The sequence below is a fragment of the Lepus europaeus genome, chromosome 9 (assembly GCF_033115175.1).
Source record: "Lepus europaeus isolate LE1 chromosome 9, mLepTim1.pri, whole genome shotgun sequence".
Taxonomy (NCBI): Eukaryota; Metazoa; Chordata; class Mammalia; order Lagomorpha; family Leporidae; genus Lepus; species Lepus europaeus.
Window position 1 is genome coordinate 98,564,593 of NC_084835.1, and position 20,805 is coordinate 98,585,397.

Here is a 20,805-nt window from a genome sequence, read left to right on the forward strand (position 1 = left end):
GTAGAAGCGGAATAAAGAGGCCAACTCTTGGAGAGTCCAGAGAGTCCTGCTGTGAAATGTGACCTTGACATAGGAGGGGGAAGGTGGCAGGGTGGCAAAGGGAGGGGTAAGAAGGAGGAAACACAATGGACTTGAGACTTTTAATGAAACATCCCTAATCTCACCTGAGCCTCATGATCTGCTGAGAACTGTGAGATACGGGGACATCGAGCAGGTTCAAGCTCAGGTGAATGCAATTATGTTTCACCTACGTGTCTGGATAGAGGACAAATCCTGGGTTCCCTGTGGACCAGCCAGTGCCTACTTCTCACCAGTACTAGCTTTGCATCACCCCTCCCCAGCCCCGGAGAGATGAAGAACCTGAAATGGAAGAAAAAAAAATGTTTGTCTAGACTTCTGATTTGGTATTCAGGGCCTCTTCCCACGACCCTGACATGGAGCATCACATGATAAAAGTGGTATTTTGAAAGACAAGGTAAGCAGCCATTTGTAATACCGAAAGAGAAGGTAGGAGAAATGTGGCCAGTTAGCAGATAGGACAGTTACGGAGGCTGGGGAGAGCGAAGTGATGATCAGGAAGCAGACATGAGCGATGAACTCGTTGCACAGGATCAAGGAAAAGTCAAGTACTTACATTTTGAGCACTCAATAGTGCCACTGAGCACTTTCACAGGTTCATTCAATTTGCTCTTCAGGACAACCCAGCAGAGATAATAAAAGACACTGAGGGGGCCGGCGCTCTGGTGCAGTGGGTTAAAGCCCTGGCCTGAAGCGCCGGCATCTCGTATGGGCACCGGTTCTAGTCTCGGCTGCTCCTCTTCCGATCCAGCTCTCTTCTGTGGCCTGGGAAAGCAGTAGAAGATGGCCTAAGTCCTTGGGCCCCTGCACCCATGTGGGAGACCCAGAAGAAGCTCCTGGCTCCTGGCTTCGGATAGGAGCAGTTCTGGCCATTGTGGTTATCTGGGGAGTGAACCAGCAGATGGAAGACCTCTCTCTGCCTCTACCTCTCTCTGTAACTCTGTCTTTCAAATAAAATGAATCTTAAAAAAAAAAAAAAAAAAAAAAAAAGACATTGCGAGAGCTGCCACAGTGTGAGGCTGAATTTGAATCCAAGTGTCCTGACCCTAAGCCCCATGTTCTCTTCATGACGGTATGGACCTGGAAAAGCAGCACTATATAGAAATATCCCAGGGCCGGCGCTGTGGCCAGCCAGCCAAATTCCTGCCGTCCCACCCCTGCTCCATCACTGCACTACATTTCTGTTCAGGCCCTTGCTTGGCTCCCTTTCCAGGCTAGGAGGTCCCACAACCTCTTAAATATTCTGTGGGCCCCCTTCTTTCTCCTCTTAGTCTCACCCAGACGGTTGCTCCTGCATCCAATACAGCCACTTCCTGCTTCAGACCCTTTCATAACTCCCCATTGTCCTCCCAGCTGACCCTCGCCTCCTCTCCTCTCCTCTCTAGCCTTCCTATGCTCTGCCTTGCTCTAGCTTCTGACTTGGTTGAGCTAAACTTTCATTCTATTCCCTCTGCCTGAAAACCTGTGCACCTCTAAACCCTCGCTGAGCTGACCCTACTCATCCTTTGAAACGTGGATCAGATGCACCCTGAAAATCCTCCTCGGTGCTCAGACAGAGGAAATTTGAGTCACAAGAGATGGCAAGCAGTGAGGACCACAGCGTGCTTTCCCCCACCTGCAGACCACATCCCTAGGCTGTCCCTACCATGACCCTGCCCAAGCCACAGCTGGACCTCTGAGGCCCTAAATAAGACAGAATTTCAGTTTTATTTCATTTAAAAAAATTTATTTTTAAAAATGTATCTATTTGAAAGGCAGAGGGAGAGGGAGACACACAAATGGAGAGCTCTCATCTGCTGGTTCAGTTCCCCCAAATGCCTATACTGACCAGGCCTGGGCTGGGCCCAAGCTGGAAGCTAGGAACTCAATCCAGGTTCCCGACATGGGTGGCAGGAGCCCACTTTCTTAGGCTTTCTCTGCTGCCTCCCAGGGTCTGCATAAACAGGAAGCTGGAGTCAGGTGGTGGAGCCAGGGATCAAACCCAGGCACTCTGATGTGGGACACTGGCATCCTAGCCATAGGCCAATGCTCTTCCCTTTGCCTTTGTTTTCAGGGTAAAGATGTCACTCGTGTTTAAGAGCAAGACCCCGCAAGTCACCGTCTGTCGCTCTCAGCTTTACCGTCTTCCTGTCAGTCAAGCCTCCCTTGTTCACTTCTGTGTCCTGGGAGTCACTGTACCAGCTGCTATTTCCTCTCTGTACCTGATGAATTTCTACTCAGTCTGTGGTTCTGGGCTGGATTCACTCTCCCTGTGAAAGGCTCCTTGGCGCTCTGTGCTCCTCTGTGTAGCACTGATCACAGTTATAAAATCCTACGACTCATTTAAAGTCTCTGTCTCTCAACAGACTCTCAACTCCACGCGGACGAGGCCTAGAGTGGTATTATTTGCTCTTGCAGTCTCAGCACCTGGCTCCATGGCTGGCACCTAGTAGGTCCTTGAATTCACATTAATATGGGCTGAATTAAAATTAATGAATTTCCCCATCCCCTCCCAGATGAGTTAGCTGTCTCTTCTCTATGTCCGCATTATATGAGACTACTTCAAAAGGTTTGTGGAAAAATAAAACTAAAAGATAAGTTCACCTTGGAGGCAGCAGGTGATGGCTCAAGTATTTGGATCCCTGTCACCCATGTTGGAGTCCTGTTACTGGTTGCAGAGGGGAAGGCTGCTGCCAGAGTGAGTTTCATGGGTTCTTTTCATCAGCTTAGTATATAAATAAAAAGCCAGGAAACAATTTGCAAAGAGGCAGAAAATGCATTAGACAGAAAAGAAACTTTTATTTGATTGGCAAGTGACAGTGTCTGGTCCGAGAGGAGAGCAGGTGGAGTGCCCAAGCAGGACACTGGGTTTTTAAGGCATTACTGTTATGTTAATTGGGTCTTTCTGTGGAGGATGCCCATTGGACAGGGGTTTTACATACTGTATGTTGATTGGCTTGGGGCTTATGGAGATAGCAGGGGTCTCCTGGAGACTGTCCATCTCCTTAGGGGCTCAGCCCCCTTCTCTGCTAGCTCTGGGTGAAAGATTGTGGCCACCCTGGAGGTGTGATTTAAAGCCACAAGATCACACATACAGCGCAATAAGCTATTAGTGGTCAGTCTGGAGACAGGCTTTCCAGCCGCAGCTGGCAGCCTGTTTGTGAAGGACATTCTACCTCTGTCTGAGGGGCCCATGGACTCCCAGCCCCAGTGGATGGCCTCAAGACCTGGATTAAGTTTGGGGCTCCTGGTTTCAGCCTGGCCCAGGCCTAGCTGTTGTAGATATTTGAGGAGTGAATCAACAGATGGAATAGCTCTCTCTACTTGTCTCTGTCTCTCTGGTTTTAAAATAAGATAAAAATTTACGAATTAGAATTATTTTTAAAAAGATAAGATTATTTGGGTTCAAACAATCTGAAATGCATGGGTAGTTTCATAATTTTTCATAAATTTCTTAAAACCCCTTGTATGTTGGGGCTGGTGCTGTGGTGTATTGGGTAAAGCCACTGCCTGCAGTGCCGGCATCCCATATGGGTGCCAGTTCACGTTCTGGCTGCTCTGCAATGGCCTGGGAAAGCAGTAGAAGATGGCCCAAGCCTTGGGCCACTGTACCCAGATGGGAGACGCCAAAGAAGCTCCTGACTCCTGGCTTCGGATCGGCACAGCTCCAGCCATTGCAGCCAATTGAGTAGTGAACCAGTGGATGGAAGACCTCTCTCTCTCTATCTCTGCTTCTGCCTCTCTGTAACTCTGGCTTTCAAATAAATAAATAAATAAATCTTAAAAAAAAAAAAAACCCTTGTATGCATGGATCTTAAACATTCTGCACTAGAGACCGTCATTGTGGTGTAGCATGATACAAAGCCTGCATCCCATATGGGATATTGGTTAGAGTCCTGGATGCTCTGCTGTTAATCCAGCCCCCTGGCCTAGAAAAGAAGCTGAGGATGGCCCAAGTACTTGGGACCCTGCCATTCATGTAGGAGACACAGATGGAGCTCCAGACTCTTGGCTTCAGCCTGGCCCAGCCCCAGTCATTGCGCCCTTGGGGAAGTAAATCAGCTGATGGAAAATCTCTCTCTCTCTCTGCCACTCTGCCTTTCAAAGAAATAAAGAAATCTTTAAAAATAAGAAATAAAAAATGTTTGCACCAAAAAAAACATCTTTTAATTCCATTTTCCATGAACTTCTTCAAGTCCCTCATATACTGTAAAACTCAATTCTGTTGTTGCACTGGCACTGTAATTATCTGTGGGGATGTCTGTTTTTCACCTCTCTTCATCCTAAGTCCTTCACCAGCCAACCCCTCCACCATTCACCAGCTCCTTGGGTGCAGAGGTAACCATACATTTTTTTGAAACCAAATCGGTGCTCAAAAAACCTTTACTGAAGAATGGAGCCCATTGAAGGAGAAAGACTAAACCAAAGGTTCCATTCACAGCAGAACACAGGATGTGGTCATCTCCATGGAGTTTAGTATTAAACTGGGGACCACTCTCAACTATGAGGCAGGCACAAGAGGAGCTGGCAAAGGCAAGGCAAGCACCCAGCAGCGGCAGTGCCAGTGCCAGGGGAGCCAGGAGAAGGAAAGCAGTTAGCTGGGTCCAGTTTTGCTGAAAGAATGAGGAAGCTGAGGGCTGAGAAAAGTCTGAGCTCCACTGACAGAGGAGGAACTTGTGCACAAGCTGTCTGCATGAAAGCTGAGATGCTAGAAGTTGGATTGCGTGAGATGAAGGAGGGTTGACACCCCAGAGGGGGCGAATCTGTGGGTCGCTTGTTGAAAGGACTTGGACAGAGAAAAAGGAGCTCCAGAGTGTTCTTTTTCTCACTGTCTGTTCTCACTTCTCCTTCCTGTGGTACAGAACAGGCTGAGAGTCATGGGGTCTGTTCAGTTTCCCGTTTCTCATGGTTGGCATAATGCTTTTTGAATGTTATTTTCACAGCTGGCATGAAGCAAGATGCTGTTTTTTCCCCACCTCACACAAGGAATACTGCTGCTCCTGTGTCAATTCAGAGGATATGAATGAAATATTAAAACACAAACAAGTTATTTTTCTTTACAAAAGAAATAAATATGTGTCTACCAGAAAAACTTGTAAATCACTTTTTAAGAATTCTTGTGGTAGGCTTTCAAAATGTGTTTTACAGGAATTACTCCAAGAGTCTATATATCAGGAACAAATTGCTTACTTGACATGTCTAACACTATATGCCCTAGGCATAAATTCCTCTAAAAATACCTAAAACAAGTTCTCTAAATAGTAAACCTTGGAGAGATTTGGCTAATTTTTAACTGGAAAGTAACCTCCCAATGTTAATTGGTTAAACTCTCACTCACGTCCTAATGCAAATTCACCCAGCACCTGGCAAGCCCAAGTAATGTTGCCCCATGAAAAGCTCAACAAATTAAAATAGAGTCACAAAAAGTCACAAAAGTGAAAGTCACAAAAGTGAAAGTCACAAAAGGCCTGCTGATGGAGAACGTCTCCACATGACCTTGAAGCTGGAGATGTGACCCAAGAAGCTGGTTTCTAGTACAGCAAGTTGAATTTATAAATTGTTGACAGGTTAAACAGGATTCTTACCTGAACCTCGAAGAAAACTGGTACAATACCACAGGAGGTTTTTGGTTTTGTTTTTTTTTTTTTTTTTTTTTTTTTTTTTTTTTTTTTTTTAGTATTTATTTGTTTATTTGAAAGTCAGAGTTACAGAGAGAGGGAGAGACAGAGAGAAAGAGCTTCCATTTGCTAGTTCATTGTCCAGATGGCCACAATGACCAGCACTGGGCCAGACTGAAGCCTGGAGCCAGGAGCTTCTTCTAGGTGTTTCATGTGGGTAGCAGGGGCCCCAGCACTTGGGCCATCTTCTGCTGCTTTTTCCAGGCCATTAGTAGGGAGCTGGATCAGAAGTGGAGAATCCGGGACATGAATCAGCACCCATATGGGATGCTGGCATTGCAGGCAGCTTTACCTGCTACATCACAACACCAGTCTCCCACAGGAGTGCTTAAGCATAAGCAGTGTGTGAACCTGGATTGGAAAAATATATTTATTTCCATCAATTTACAACTGGAATTTAACTTTTTTCCAATCATAAATATAGGCAACAAAACATGAGGATTAAACAAATTATTGATCCTATCACTTTACAATTGCTGCAACTACTTTGAAATATTATTACCAGTTGCTGGTCTTACCATTAGATTTATTAAATGCATTATAGGATAGCACATATATTATTATACTACAGATTTGGGGTTTAAAATTATTTTGTTACTTTGATTCATTGCAATTGGATTCTGCAAATTTTGTTTTATGTGTTGAAAAAAATCATTTTATGAAGTCTCTAGATTCCAACAATGATGTCCAGTGCACAAAAATAGTTAAGAATCTGTGATTTGGTTCTTTTTTTTAAAAAAAGGATTTATTTATTTATTTTTTGAAAGTCAGAGTTACACAGAGAGAGAGGCGAGGCATAGAGAGGGACCTTCCATCCGATGGTTCACTCCACAGTTGGTCGCAACAGCTGGAGCTGTGCTGATCCGAAGCCAGGAGTCAGGATATTCTTCCAGGTCTCCCATGCGGGTGCAGGGGCTCAAGGACTTGGGCCATCTTCCACTGATTTCCCAGGCCATAGCAGAGAGCTGGATTGGAAGTGCAGTGGCTGGGTCTCGAACCGGCGCCCATATGGGATGCCAGTGCTTAAGGCCAGGGCGTTAACCTGCTGCGCCACAGCGCCAGCCCCTGTGATTTGGTTCTTTATGAATAAATTTGAAGACCCATTATTTTTTATTTCAGATGCAAAGACATGAGCAACTGATTCTATTTGCACTATTTGGTAGCTTTAACAAGTTGGAGCTTAAATGTCCTTTTTGCAAAGTCCTGTTACTTAGGAAACATCATTTAGTTCATGTTCTTCTGTGCAATCTATTATAATTTTGGCTCAAGTGCAAGAAAAGAAAGATATTCTACTTCCCTTTAGATGCCTATTAATCCAGAATGCTCCCAGTTAATTGCTCGGACTGGTGCAGATTCCACCATGCCCAAGTCCTAACATGAACCAATAGAATTGAGTCAAACCTCCAGGAAGATCCTGGGATATCCTAGATATTCCTGAGAAAACTGACAGCCACATGAAGAATATCTGAAAGAACTCTCAGCTCAGGTGGTCAGGTTGGCATAGAAGGTAATTCACTTCAGAAAGCATTTCAGAATGCTAGCAAGCCTGGGGCCCGTTTCATGGTACAGCTAGTTAAGCCACTGCCCCAGATGCCTGCATCCCATACAAGCACTGGTTTGAGTCCCAACTGCTCCATTTCAGATACAGCTGTTTGTTACTGCCCCTGGAAAGGCAGCAGAAGATGGCTAAAGTGCCTTGCTCCCTGCCACCCATGTGGGAGACCTGGCTGGAGTTCCAGGTTCCTGGCTTCAGCCTGGCCTAACCACCACCATTGCGGTCATTTGGGGAGTGAACCAGGAGATGAAATAACTCTTTCTCTGTCTGTCTCTCCTTTTTCTGTCACTCTGCCTTTCAAATAAATAAATAAATCTTAAAAAAAAAAAAAAAAAAAAAGGAGGGGTTGGTACTATGGCGTAGCCAGTAAAGCTGCCGCCTGCAGTGTCAGCATCCCATATGAGCGCTGATTTGAGTCCTGGCTGCTCCACTTCTGATCCAGCTCCCTACTAATGTGCCTGGGAAAGCAGTGGAAGATGGTCCAAGTGCTTAGGTCCCTGCACCTACGTGGAAGACCTGGAAGAAGCTCCTGGCTCCTGGCTTCAGTTTGGTTCAGCTCTGGCCATTTGGGAAGTGAACCAATGAATAGAAGATCTCTCTCTCTTTCTCTCTCTCTCTCTCTGTAACTCTACCTTTCAAATAAATAAAACTTAAAAATAAATACTGGGAGTAAAGAAATATACTGAGTGAGAAGGCACACGTAGGAAGCTTCTTTTGTGGTTACAGAATGTCTTGTAGTAAAATACATAGAACCATCCATATAACAATGTTAAAGCTATTTTTAGGAATTGATACCCATGCAACAAAGAACTTATCATTTGTTGCTTTGTAGGAAAAGATATTGAATAATCAAACCCAGTTTATGTATTTTGGTGCCCCTATTTTACTGTATCTGCTGTAGCTGCTCTTTTGGGGACAGGAGTCTTGAACATTTTACAGAAAAAATGTCTCTGTACTGCCCCCAACAGATAGAAGCGCAGAGGTAGCTTTTCAGACTTATATATCCTAACAGCTATGAAGCCTGAAGGTGCTATTGCTCTTACGCAGTTATGTTCAGCAAGCTAGGAACACATTTGTGTGATCAAAGCAAGCATTCCTGGTACTTCATCCCCGAGACATCGGAGACTTTGCAGCCATCTCATTTGATGCAAACTTTCTACCTGGTGTGTAGTTCTGCTACACATGGAATGAATGAACAGTAAAATGGCACTGCTCATGACTTAAGCATAATACACCTTCAGTGTGGGGATGAAATGAACAACTGTGGATTGCCTTGGCACAGGAACCACTTGAAGATAAAGACAGCATCATGGACTTCTCATTATCCCCTATCTAGAAATAAAAATCTATTCCCAGCAATGAGTTCACAGAATCCAGGGCATCAGAGGGCCTCCATGGTTGTGGTTCTATGCATGGTTCCATGGGAACCACAGGGCCATGTTGCTCCAAGCACATTCTGGGGTTTGTTTGTTTGTTTTTTTAAACAAGCTTCCTGGTGATATCAGTGCTGCCTCTCCCAGAATCATCTCACGAGGAGTTACAGATAATGATGAAGCCAGTACTAGGATTTATTTCTTCATCTTTGTTTATTTAAATTTCATCCACTTGACAGAGAGAGAGAGAGAGAGAGAGAGAGAGAGAGAGAGAGAGAGAATCTTCCATCCACTGGCTCACACACTCAAATACCCACTACAGCTAGCAGTGGGCCAGACTGAAGCCAGGAGCTGGAACTCCATCTAGATCTCCCATATAGCTGGCAGCGGCCCAAGCCCTTGAGCCATCATCTGCCTTCCAGAATGCATGAGCAAGAGTGATGGATTGGAAGCAGTGTATCTGGGACTTGAAGCGACACTTGGATATGGGATGTGGGCTTCGCAAGCAAGAGCTTTACCTGCTGCCCTAGAACGTAAGTGCCAGGACTAGGATTTAGAGTAAGTGACACCAAGAAGCCTACAGCTCAGGGAGATTTCAAGGCCAGCCTTGGCAGGATCAAATTACTTTCATAGAATAAAGAGGGTATTTCCCACAAAGTCATGGCGCTACTCAATTTTTACTTTGCTCCTTCTAGGTTAACCTAATCAAGTACAGGAAAATATTGAAGTATTATTTTTCCTCTAGGAATAAATGTCCTTTTATTGTTAATGAACCTATAATGTTAATGTCTTTGTTCTTCACAAAGATTTTTAGAACTTTAAAATATTTTAGTAATGAGGATACTGCTTATTAAGGTATTCATTTACCCTGCAGACAGCCTTAAAAGTTATATTTACTTTAATTATATAAAGACTTGCTAGTACATTTTTGGGGGTAATTACCACCACTTACACTTCATTGTATTTTGGGAAAACATTATTTTTTCTTAATGATAGTACTTACCTAAACAAATGTTTTTGTCTCACTTCCAGATGAGGCCAACAGAAGGTTTGTTTCCTCAGTGTCTAGAACAAATGCCTTTAGACACACTGTTTACTTTCTCTTGGATTTTGAAAAAGTTTGCTTTTTTAATGATCCTAATTTATTGGAGAATAATTTGCAGCAGTGCAGTTAGCTTTCATTATTAATGGTTTCTATTCTAAGGTCCATGGAGATGTGTAAATCTAATTATGTGCTTAGCACAACTTACTTATCTGTGTTTGCTACAGATAAAGTGTCAGTTGAAAAGCAACAGTTCTATTTATGTATACTCTCACCACAAAGAGAATGACCTTCCATAATTCTGAGAGACATCAATAATACGGATTTTCCTTAAGGAAACACATCGTGGTGTTTGGATAAAATAGGCCTACTCCATTTTAATGGCAACTGATGCAAAGTTTTTTCCAGGTATCTTTAATTTTGAGGAAGGCTGGCAAATATGTGTCCATTTTGAAATAATTGGCATATATATATACCACTTGAAACTGAAGTAACACCTTGACAGTAGGGACCCCATTTTAGAGCACCCACGACTCCATCTTGAGAAAGCACCCCTGCACCATGAGGCTGTGGTCTGAAACTATGATCTAAAACTCAGACAATAACAGTCTACGGCATCCCACTTGGCAGAGCACAGAGACTCCCTAGCATGATTGCTCAAGCATAAAAACAGGCTGCTGCACCTGGATTAATGATAAAATTGTAATTTGTCTAAGTCCCACATATGATTTAGGTCAGTACCTGGAAGAATGTCAAGATTGCAATTGGAATTGTCAAGATTGTAATTAATACTAGTTTCACATAGGTCTTAGGTCAGCTTGACACTAGCAACCATGTATTCCCTTTCCCCTCCTTGTGGTTTTTGCCTTTATAAACCCTGTTGCTTTGAGCTTTGGGGTTGAGCATTCCTCAGGTCATGAGCCTACTCTCCACCACCAGCAATAAAGGACCATCCAAGTTTATCAGTGTGTGGTGATCCTCTGTTTGCATTCACTCAGGTACAACAAAACGCTGTCAGTTGAAGAGTTTCACAGGGTACTCACCTGGACAAGTGTATTCCAGCACTGGTCACTGCAAGACTCCTCCCACTTCACTGGTGAACAGGCCAAACTAAAAACAAAGCCCAAAATGGCGACTTCAGCTCCCAACAGGACAGAACCCATGCAGACTGATCCTCACTCACACCTTTCTCTTTTCAGTGACGGAAACCAACACCTGTTTGTCATCAATTTGGGCCTTAGGGCTTTGTTTGATTCAGTCTTGTAATCCATGCTTCCTCAAGAAGCATTTGTGTCTTGTTCCTGAGGTTAGTACTATTTGCATTGCCTGCAAAACCATCTGACAACTCTGACAGGGCAGTGAGCTGTATTCTAGGCAGTCAAGAATGAGCACCTCGCTTTTCTTGGGGGGCTCCAATGTAGGACCCCAAGGAGGAAGGCCATAAGAAAGATACTGGATCCACAACAGAGTTCCAGAAGGCATTTACTTCAAAAGAAGCAAAGTAATTTTTTTATTTTACTTATTTGTTGGGGTGATTATAAAATCCAATCCATGCAGTGAGAAGTGCAGAGTATGTAAATCTCAAGCATGATGAACTTTTGCATATGACCACACCCATGAAGCCATCACTCAGCCTGAGATATGGAACATGTGTAGCCTTCAGAAGTTTCCTTTAGGTCTCTTTTCAGGAACCAAACTTGCCTCCTCTTAAAGGTAACCACTTTACTTTTTTTTTTTTTTTTTTTTTTTTTTGACAGGCAGAGTGGACAGTGAGAGAGAGACAGAGAGAAGGGTCTTCCTTTTGCCGTTGGTTCACCCTCCAATGGCCGCCGTGCCTGGTGCGCTGCGGCCGGCGCACCGCGCTGATCCGATGGCAGGAGCCATGTGCTTCTCCTGGTTTCCCTTGCGGGTGCAGGGCCCAAACACTTGGGCCATCCTCCACTGCCCTCCCGGGCCACAGCAGAGAGCTGGCCTGGAAGAGGGGGCAACCAGGACAGGATCGGTGCCCCGACCGGGACTAGAACCCGGTGTGCCGGCGCCGCAAGGCGGAGGATTAGCCTAGTGAGCCGCGGCGCCGGCCTTTACTGACTTCTATCATCAAAAGCATTTCCTTGGGGGGCCGGCACTGTGGTGTAGTGGGTAAAGCCGCTGCGTGCAGTGCCGGCATCCCATATGAGTGCTGGTTCAAATCCCGGCTGCTCTACTTCCGATCCAGCTCTCTCTATGGCCTGGGGAAGCAGAAGATGGCCCTAGTCCTTGGGCCCTTGCACCTGCATGGGAGACCTGGAAGAAGCTCCTGGCTCCTGGCTTTGGATTGGCGCAGCTCTGGCCATTGCAGCCAATTGGGGAGTGAACCAGCGGATGGAAGAACTCTCTCTCTTTCTCTGCCTCTCCTCTGTGTAACTCTTACTTTCAAATAAATAAATAAATCTTTTTTTAAAAAAAGTATTTCCTTAAAGGTTAGTCTTCTATAATTTATTCCATCAGCCATTTCTGTACTCACAATCAAATGTCATAATGGCTAATAATAATTCATAATAAATTTAGTTTTTAAGCATTACAACAAGCCTTACTTAACTAATACATTATCTGCTTAATCCAGGAAGACTGAAATTAATCACTGTACGTAGTATTTCCCCAAATTCCAGTACCATAAAAAGGGTTGCTCTTGAGGCTAGCATTGTGGCACAGCAGGTTAAGCAGCCACCTGCAATGCTGGCATCCCATATGGGTGCCAGTTCATGTCCTGGCTGCTCCACTTCTGATCCAGCCTCCTATTAGTGGGCTTGAGAAATCAGAGGAAGATGGTACAAGTGCTTGGGCTCCCCTACCCATGTGTGAGACCTGGATGAGGCTCCTAGTTTCAACCTGGCTCAGCACTGGCCATTTGCAGGGAGAACCAGCGAATGGAAGAGCCTTCTTTCTCTCTGTCTCTCCCTCTCTTTCTATAGCTCTGCCTCTCAAATAAATAAGTACATATTTTTATTTAAAGGTTGCTCTTTTAAATTATCTTTAAATTTATTTGAGAGGAAGAGGCAGAGACAGAGACAGAGGGAGAGAAAAAGCACCTATCCCCTGGCTCACTCCCAAAAACTCAATTAGATAATCAGGTGTGGGAGTTGCAGAAGCCTGGAGCTGGGGAACTCAATCCTGGTTTCCCCCATTGGCAGCAAGGTCCCAATCACTTGAGCCATCACTGCTGCCTTCTACATCAGATGAGATTGGGTACGTTCAGGGTGGAGGACAAGCACTGTCTTTTTCATTCTTGTTTCCCAATTCTCTCTTCTCAGTAGGAAATTTTACACAGAAAAATGAACTGTGTCCTGAGATCAATGCATGGCACCAGATAGTGGTTCTTAACCTTGTGGGTGTTATCCAAATCACCAAGAGGGCTTGTTAAAATCAAAATTGTTGGGTCTCAATCCCTGAGTTCCTGATTCACTGGGTTGTTGCAGGAATGTCTTTCCCAGCTTTTATTCCACTCTCTGGGGAAGCCTGAGAATCTGCACTGCTAACAACCTGGGGAGGAAGGTGGCCAGGGTCTTGGGTCACATTTTGAGAACTCTTGCATCTAATGCTGACCCTAATTTACCTGCCCAAATAAACCAGATGCTTTCGTCGTTTAATCAAGCACTAATCACATGGGGACAAGGGATGAATGCGGGAAGAAATAATTTTTTAAATTTATTTATTTGAAAGAGTTACAGAAAGAGGTAGAGACAGAGAGGTCTTCCATCCACTGGTTCACTGCCCAGATGGCTACTATTTGGAGCTGTGCCAATCCGAAGCCAGGAGCCAGGAGCTTCTTCCAGGTCTCCCATGGGGGTGCAGGGCCCCAAGGACTTAGGCCATCTTCTATTGCTATCCAGACCATAGCAGAGAGCTGGATCAGAAGAGGAGCAGCCAGGACTAGAACCGACGCCCATATGTGATGCTGGCACTTCAGGCCAGGGCTTTAACCTGCTGCGCCACAGCGCTGGCCCTGGAAGAAATAATTTTTATAAATCCCTTCTCTTGTGGAATTCATAATACACTGTATAAGTACGCAAAGTGGGAATGCAAGAGAATGATCAGGAAACACGTGTGCTGGAGTCGCAAATCAGATTATGTCATTGGTGTAGGATAACTGATTGTTTTAAAGTTCCCAGGTGATTCCAATGCACATTTATATACTCTTACACCAGAGTCCACTGAAAAGATGAGAGTAGAATTTGTCCTTGAGTTACGAAGGGGATTTTAATTGACAGCTTGTAGAGGGGAGGGCCTTCCCAGTCTGGGAAGTGGGATGGCATCATGCTCCAATGCTCTTTCTAGTCTTTGCAAGACATTGAACTGTATATAAAAACATTCAGAATTGTACAGCAGAGTTTGCATGTTCTTTCCACTCCTTAGAGGCAGCCTTGGGTGAATTAACCTCTAAGTACTCAGTTTTCCTATAGGTGAAATGGGGATAACAGTTACACCTACCTCAGACTGTTAAGACAATGAAAAGATTTTGATGTATACAGGAAGAGCCCTAGAGTGATGATCAGCAAATAATAAGCGCTCAGCAAGTGGCAATTGTTATTCACTGAACAACATCCACATGCCAAGCAGGAAGCCTGAATACTTTGTTTGCATCTATATCCTTTTAAATTTACAAAACCCTTACACTTTTCATCTCCTTTACTCTTTTCAACATCTTAGAGATAGGTAGGGAAAGTTTAATCGTGTCCATCTGATGGGAGAAAAGCCATCCAGTTCCCTAAGAGAGTGTTCTAGAGAACACTAGAACTTACACATTCCAAACTCCCAGGATGTGCTCTTTCCTTGGGAGGAAATAAGCAAGCAAGCCAACAAAAAAAAAGTTGTTAAAAAATTGAAACATTTCTCAGATAACTTTCAAACTCCCTCCCCTTGCACCCACACATTCCTACCCACTACAATCCAAATGACCTTCCTTTTATCACTCCCAGATTATCCATAAATGGGATGAATAACACAGGTAGCCCACCCTCTGCTTGGAAATGTATTTCATGTTCAGCCATATTCCGAGTCAAGGACTGTCAGTTCTACTGTCATCTCCTGAAGAGGCCTTGCATTTAGAAGAGGTTCTTTCATTCTCAAGCCTCCAGATTGAGTAAGCCTGAATCCTACTATGTTTCCTGTCTTGTGAAAGAAGTCTCCATTTGTATAATTCAATTCTCATAGGGTTTTCTGTTTGCAGCTATAAACAATTTCTGTCATTATTAAAATGCACAAAAATTCCATTACTGTACTAATAATTTTTAATATTTTCATCTACTTGAAAGGCTGTGTGTATGTATGTGAGAGAGACAGAGACAGAGAGACAGAAACAGAGGGAGACAGGGAGAGAGAATATGAGACTTCTATTTGCTCTGTCATTCCTCAAAGGCCCACAATAGCAAAGGTTGGGCCAGGCCAAAGCAGGGCCCAAGCACTTGCACTATCATCCGCTGCCTCCCAAGGATGCATTAGCAGGAAAATGGACTGACTGCAAGCAGTAACTGGAACTTGAATTGGCACTCTGATATACGATGCAGCAGCTTAACACACTGCACCACAATGCCAGCCCTATAATAATAATTTATACTTCTTTCTTTAGTTTGTAACTATTAGGTCAAATTGAGGATGCCAGATCTAAAGTAGTAGTAGTAGTAGTAGTAGTAGTAGTAGTAGTAGTAGTAATACTTTGGTTCCATATGCCCCCAACCTATTGGATTAGACATCAGATTTTAGATTACTTCTTTTTAAAAATATTGTATATTTGATGCAAGTTTTTGGAGCAACAGATAGAATGCTGCTTGGGATGCCTGGATCTCATATTGGAGTGTCTGGGTTTGAGTCAGCTTCCAATTCCAGTTTCCTGGCATCTCTGCCATTCACCTACATCCTTTATAACAAACTAGTAAATGTAGGTTAAAGTGTTTCCCCGAGTTCTGTGAACCATCCTAGCAAATTAACTGAATACAAAGAGACCTGGTGGCAACATGGGGCATCTGACATAGGAAGTAGGGACAGTCCTGTGGATCTGAGCTCTTAACCTGTGACAATTGGGCACTAGGAGGGATCTTCAGGAAGTTCACAGAAATACAAAGGAAAAATGAATGGACTCTAAAACTTACTGCACCAACACTCTGTATTTCCATGAACCTTTTACATTTCCAGGTACAGCATGTTAGAACTGAGTGAAGTCATAGCACACCCAGCTAATATCCTCTGAAGAATGGGTTGGTGGGTAGAAAGCCACACATGTATTTATTGACCAGAGGTGAATTATCGTATTCTGTGATGACTGAGTGTGTAGTAGCAGAACAACTACCAGTTTGTTTTCCCAGTAACAAACTGTGAGTTTGGCTTTTCAGTAGGAAGCTTTGACCAATCACTGCTTCGAGTGTCTAAGGAGAAGGAACATGCGAGCTGAGCGTCTGTTTCCTTAGCATTAACAGATACTTCATTTCACGAGGTATAAACTGACCTCAACTTAACCAAACTGAAGTCCCATCCCTGCCAGTTCTCTAGAACCCTTCAACCCCGGGGTGACGCCCTTGGAGGACAATCTTTCCAAGACGAAAGGATTTCCCCTCTATGTGAACTTCCCCAAGTTTCCCTCATTCAGCCTCTGCATGTTAGGGTTCTGGTACGCAGGGTGATTTGAGGTCATGACTTTTTCATGGCCACGCCGCGCTGCGGTGCCTGCTAGAGCAGCCCTATCTACCATTTGTCATCTAATTGCAGTGTTCCTTCCCATGCCCCACCCCGCCGTGCGGCACAGTCGTCAGCGTCCAGGCGGGCACCAGCCATCCCACATTCCCATCACTCTTTCTCCACCCGCCTTGCCTCTTTTTTACCCGTTACATCTCTAAGCTTAAAATTATCGTCTCCACTCCTTGCTTTGCGTACACGAACCCAGCGCCAGCCAAGGCTTCTCGGTAGCACCGTTTCCCGATACCTGAGGGAAGCTCTCCTTCCTGAACTCCCCTCGCGGGCGGGCACCGGCAGGAACGCGCGGCGCCGGCCGGGCTCCAGGACGGGCCTTCCTGAGAGGACGCGCACGCTCTATTTATGGCGGCTGTGAGGGCAGGGACGATAGGTAAGGTCCCCGCGGGTCAGCCCCGCCAGCGGCCGCGGCCACTGAGTCCTCCAGGCACGCTGCACAGCTCGGAAACCGCGTCCCTCAAGGGCGGAAGCCTCGCATTTCCCGCGCCCTCCCTCCCCCAGCGGACGTCCGAACTCGCAGCCTCCCCGCGGCCGCTCGGGGAGACCGGCCCCCGGCCGCGCCTGCGCAGAGCCGCTTCTCGCGCGAGCACGCGGCCCTGACCCCCGACGCCCCCGCCGACCCGCGGGGTCGACGCCCCGCCGGTCCCGACTTCCTCCAGGGAGCACTCGTCTTCCTCCTCCTCCTCCTCCTCCTCAGCACAGCCCTTCTCACGCCCTCCGGATGGCGTCCCCGCCCTCAGGCGCGCGCCCGGCTTCTAACAGTAACCTCGAAGAACAGCACGGAGAGAGGTGCGGCCGCCGGCAGCGCAGAGCGGGGAGCCTGAGCGCCGAGCCCCGAGGCGGGCCCCGCCCCCCGCGCTGGCTCCGAGCCTCCCTGCCTCCCATTGGCCGGCGCGTCTGTCCGTCTCCGCCCATGGGGCCGTGCCTGCCCGCGCCGGGTTCCTGGCTACTTCGGCTGGTCCGGGGGCCGCCCACGCCAGTGCGAGCCTGAGCCGGCGCCGGCTTCTAGGAGCTCCGAGGAGGAGGCGGCGGCCCAGGCGGCGCCGGAGCGGAGCATCACCCGGGTGGGCGGCAGAGCCGCGGCCTCTCCTCCCGCGGAGCCACCTGTCGCAGGGCGCGGCAGCTGGTAAGGCTCGGCGCGGCACGCGGTTGCGGGAGGCCTGGCACGGCGCTGCCGGGGCGGGGGCTGTGAGGGGAAGCGGGCGCCGGCCTTCTCCGGGCCGTGGAGCGAGCGTGGCCCGGAGACGTCCGCGTTCGGCGGTTGGGGCGTGAGGAGGAAGGAAGCGGCCTGGGGCGCCGCGCCCTGGGTGAGGGGCGGGCGCGACCCTCGGGCCCGCGGCCAAACCTGGCGCCCGCTTTTGGGGCGCACTCTGCCAGGTCCTGCCTTCGCTGGCGCCGGGGCGCCGCCCCCCACCCCCAGCCCCGCCCGGGGGTCGCGCCCTGTGGCCTCCAGGCCGCGAGCATCCCTCGCTGTCTTCCCCCCGAGACCCTGGACGACTGGTCTGAGGGCTCAAAGCCCCTTGGCTCCCGATCCGGGGTGGGCGAGCAGCCGCCGTCAGCCAGTGTGTGTGTGTGTACGTTCTTGCTTTTGCGGGAAAGTGTGGCTGCAGCCTAGAAAGTTCTGAGATTGGGATCGTCGTTCGTTCGGGAGAAATGGCATTTGTGCCCCAGGATTGGCAGGTGTTGCTTGGACGCTCGCGATAACCAGCGCTGCGTGCGATATTACATCTGTGGTCCTAGATTTGACTTTCGTTTTTGGTTCCAAAGATAATTCTAGAAAGTTTTTGTGTTGCTTGTGAGCAAAATAAACCTCCACAGAGGTGCTTCCCTACAAAACGTTTTCTCATATTTGTGTATTTGCCTTCCTAATGCGTGTGATATCACTTTTTTAAAAAAATTTTGTTTAAGTTATACAGGTTTCATGTATTTCGTATATACAGATTAAAGAACATAGTGACACTTCCTCCCCTCCCTTCCCTCCTCCCGACTCTCCAACCCTTCCTCCTCCTCTTCCCTGTCATATTCTCACTCTTAATTTTTACCAAGATCTGTTTTCAGTTTACTTAATAATCGTATAGTTAACCCTACTCTTAAATAAGAGTTCAACAAATAGCACGAAGAGGAAAAAAAACTTCCTCAACGAGAGACAAGGGGTGTAAACCATCATGAAATCTCAAAATGCCTGTTTAACTCCAGTACATTACATTTCAGGTACTCTATTAGTTACCTTGGATCAGGGAAAATATAGGCTCTGTCTTTTGGGACTGGCTTATTTCACTAAGTATAACGGTTTCCAGTTGCATCTGTCTTGTTGGAAGAGACAAGATTTTTTTTTTTTTTAACAACTGCGTAGGACCTGTCATAGTGCATATATACACCATAATTTCTTTGTACAGTCAACAGGACAATCACTAATAAGCAAAGCACTTAAAACCATTGCTGCTTCTGTTAGTGTTGCAATTGATGATGATGATGATGATGATAGTGATAAAAGCAGGAGCAATTAAGCGATGGCTGGGCCCTGATCTCTGCATGGATTTTCTCAAAATAATCCTTTAAGGCTGGTACTGTTATTATCTACAGTTTATAGGCAAACTGAGGCTTAGGAAGATTAGCTTGACCTAGACCCATTTTTTACCTTGGTAAAGCCTGGATTTAAACTCAGGCAATGTAACTTCATGGCTACACCCCCACAATGCAATGCTTCTGCAGTACTGTTTACATTAAGGGAAATGCAGTGTGGACTCATGAATTTTAATCTTTAGTTTCCAAATATTCTGGAAGTCAGGGAACAATCACTTTCCTTAAATCATTCGTGAGTAGCTGCTATAACTAGTTGTTGTATATTGCTGTTATGCTTTGCAGAAATACAGAGAAAATCCAGTTTAACCGTATCTTCTAATATTAGACCTTTAATGAACTTTGAACACGTATTTGCAACCTGCACCTGATTCTAACATGGTGGTTATAAAGACTTGAAAGGGGATCAATGCAGCAGCTTAAAGCTCCAGCCTGCAGCACTGGCATCCCGTGTGGGCGCCTGTTTGAGTCCCAGCTGCTCCACTTCCAATCCAGCTCTCTGCTATGGCTGGGAAAGCAGTAGAAGATGGCCCAAGTCCTTGGGCCCCTGCAGCTTCATGAGAGACCTGGAAGACGCTTTGGATCAGCTCAGCTCTGGCTGTTGCAGTCATTTGGAGAGTGAACCAGCAGATGGAAGATTTCTCTCTCTGGCCCTACTCTATCTGTAACTCTTTCAAATAAATAAAATAAACCTTAAAAAAAAAAAAAACTTGAAAGTTTGGCAGAGAGTGAGGTTAGAAATGGTGATATCATAGTTACAGGAAATGTTGGGCTGTGCTTTGGTTAAAGTGTTTCTTCTCTTCAGAATAGCTTGCTCCTGCTTACCAGCTGCTCTGGAACAGGGAACTGCTGGGGGTTACACCCTTAGAGGTGTTTATGTATGATTTTTGTTTTTCAGTGTATTTATGAAAACATTGAAGACTGCTACAGGAAAAACTCATTTACCATTTGAGAATTTCTCAATGCAATGCTGTTCACATATAAATTGTACTTTATAAAAAAGTAAGCTATTCTAAACTACAGTTAATTTATGCTAAACTAAAATTATGATTTATGTTTTTGAATTTCAAACTAGCTGTATTTTAAAACAAGTAACACTAAAATCTGTTTCTTCACTGAAGATTGTTAGTAGAGAAAATTCAGAGTAAATAAAAATTACATTTGATTTTCTAGAAAGGTTACTTTTCCTAAAAGTTAACCATTTTATCTGAGAGTCACCATTTTGATTTTATGGTACTTCCTTTGAAGAACACGGACAAATTTCAAAAATAATGAGAATTAGTGATTCTGCAGATACTGTTTAGGGTGACATTTGATATTGCGAGGATCTGTATGCCATCCAGATTCTCATTCTTGGCCTAGAGGTTTAACTTGAAATATTTTCAGTAGATGTGGTCGTATTACCCTCGTGGTCTCTTACTATGGGATTTACCATTGAAGCTGTTGATGGGAAGCTTGCAGGCATTTAGAGCACCTCTGGCCTCCTTACTCTGTGAATGATGACAGTCAGCATTCCTAGAGCATTTAGAGGGTACTGTGGTAGCATCTGAAGTAGATTATCAGTTTGCATCTTAAAACAGCCCTGTAGAGCAGATCTTCATCATCTCCTTTGGAGTGGTGGGAGACCTGCCACTCAGGCAGTCTGTGACTTACTCGGCCCCACAGAGCTTGCAGGTGACAAAGCCAGGTTTTAAATCTAGGCCAGAGCTTGCCCTCTGACCTGTCTGTTGGACTGCCTGAATATGGATTTTATTGCTCATTTTTGGGTTCTGTTAAATAAATCTTCAAGTCAAGTAGTCA

The 20,805-nt window shown here is 45.7% G+C and overlaps 1 protein-coding gene and 1 long non-coding RNA gene across 2 annotated transcripts in view; one reads left to right on the forward strand and one right to left on the reverse strand.

Annotated features, from left to right (window-relative positions):
• Positions 1-5,709: 5,709 nt before the first annotated feature.
• On the reverse strand, positions 5,710-16,872 carry LOC133766616 (uncharacterized). The gene is made up of 3 exons (XR_009866730.1): positions 16,658-16,872; positions 10,749-10,815; positions 5,710-6,086 (listed from the first exon to the last, which is right to left on the reverse strand). It is a non-coding gene; the product is annotated as an uncharacterized LOC133766616 (long non-coding RNA).
• A 567-nt stretch (positions 16,873-17,439) lies between these two features.
• ME2 (malic enzyme 2) overlaps positions 17,440-20,805 on the forward strand; it is a 69,942-nt gene continuing 66,576 nt past the window's right edge. The window contains exon 1 of the mRNA XM_062201679.1: positions 17,440-17,551. The gene's annotated coding sequence lies outside the window, so the exon portion shown is untranslated. The remainder of the gene's footprint in view (positions 17,552-20,805) is intronic.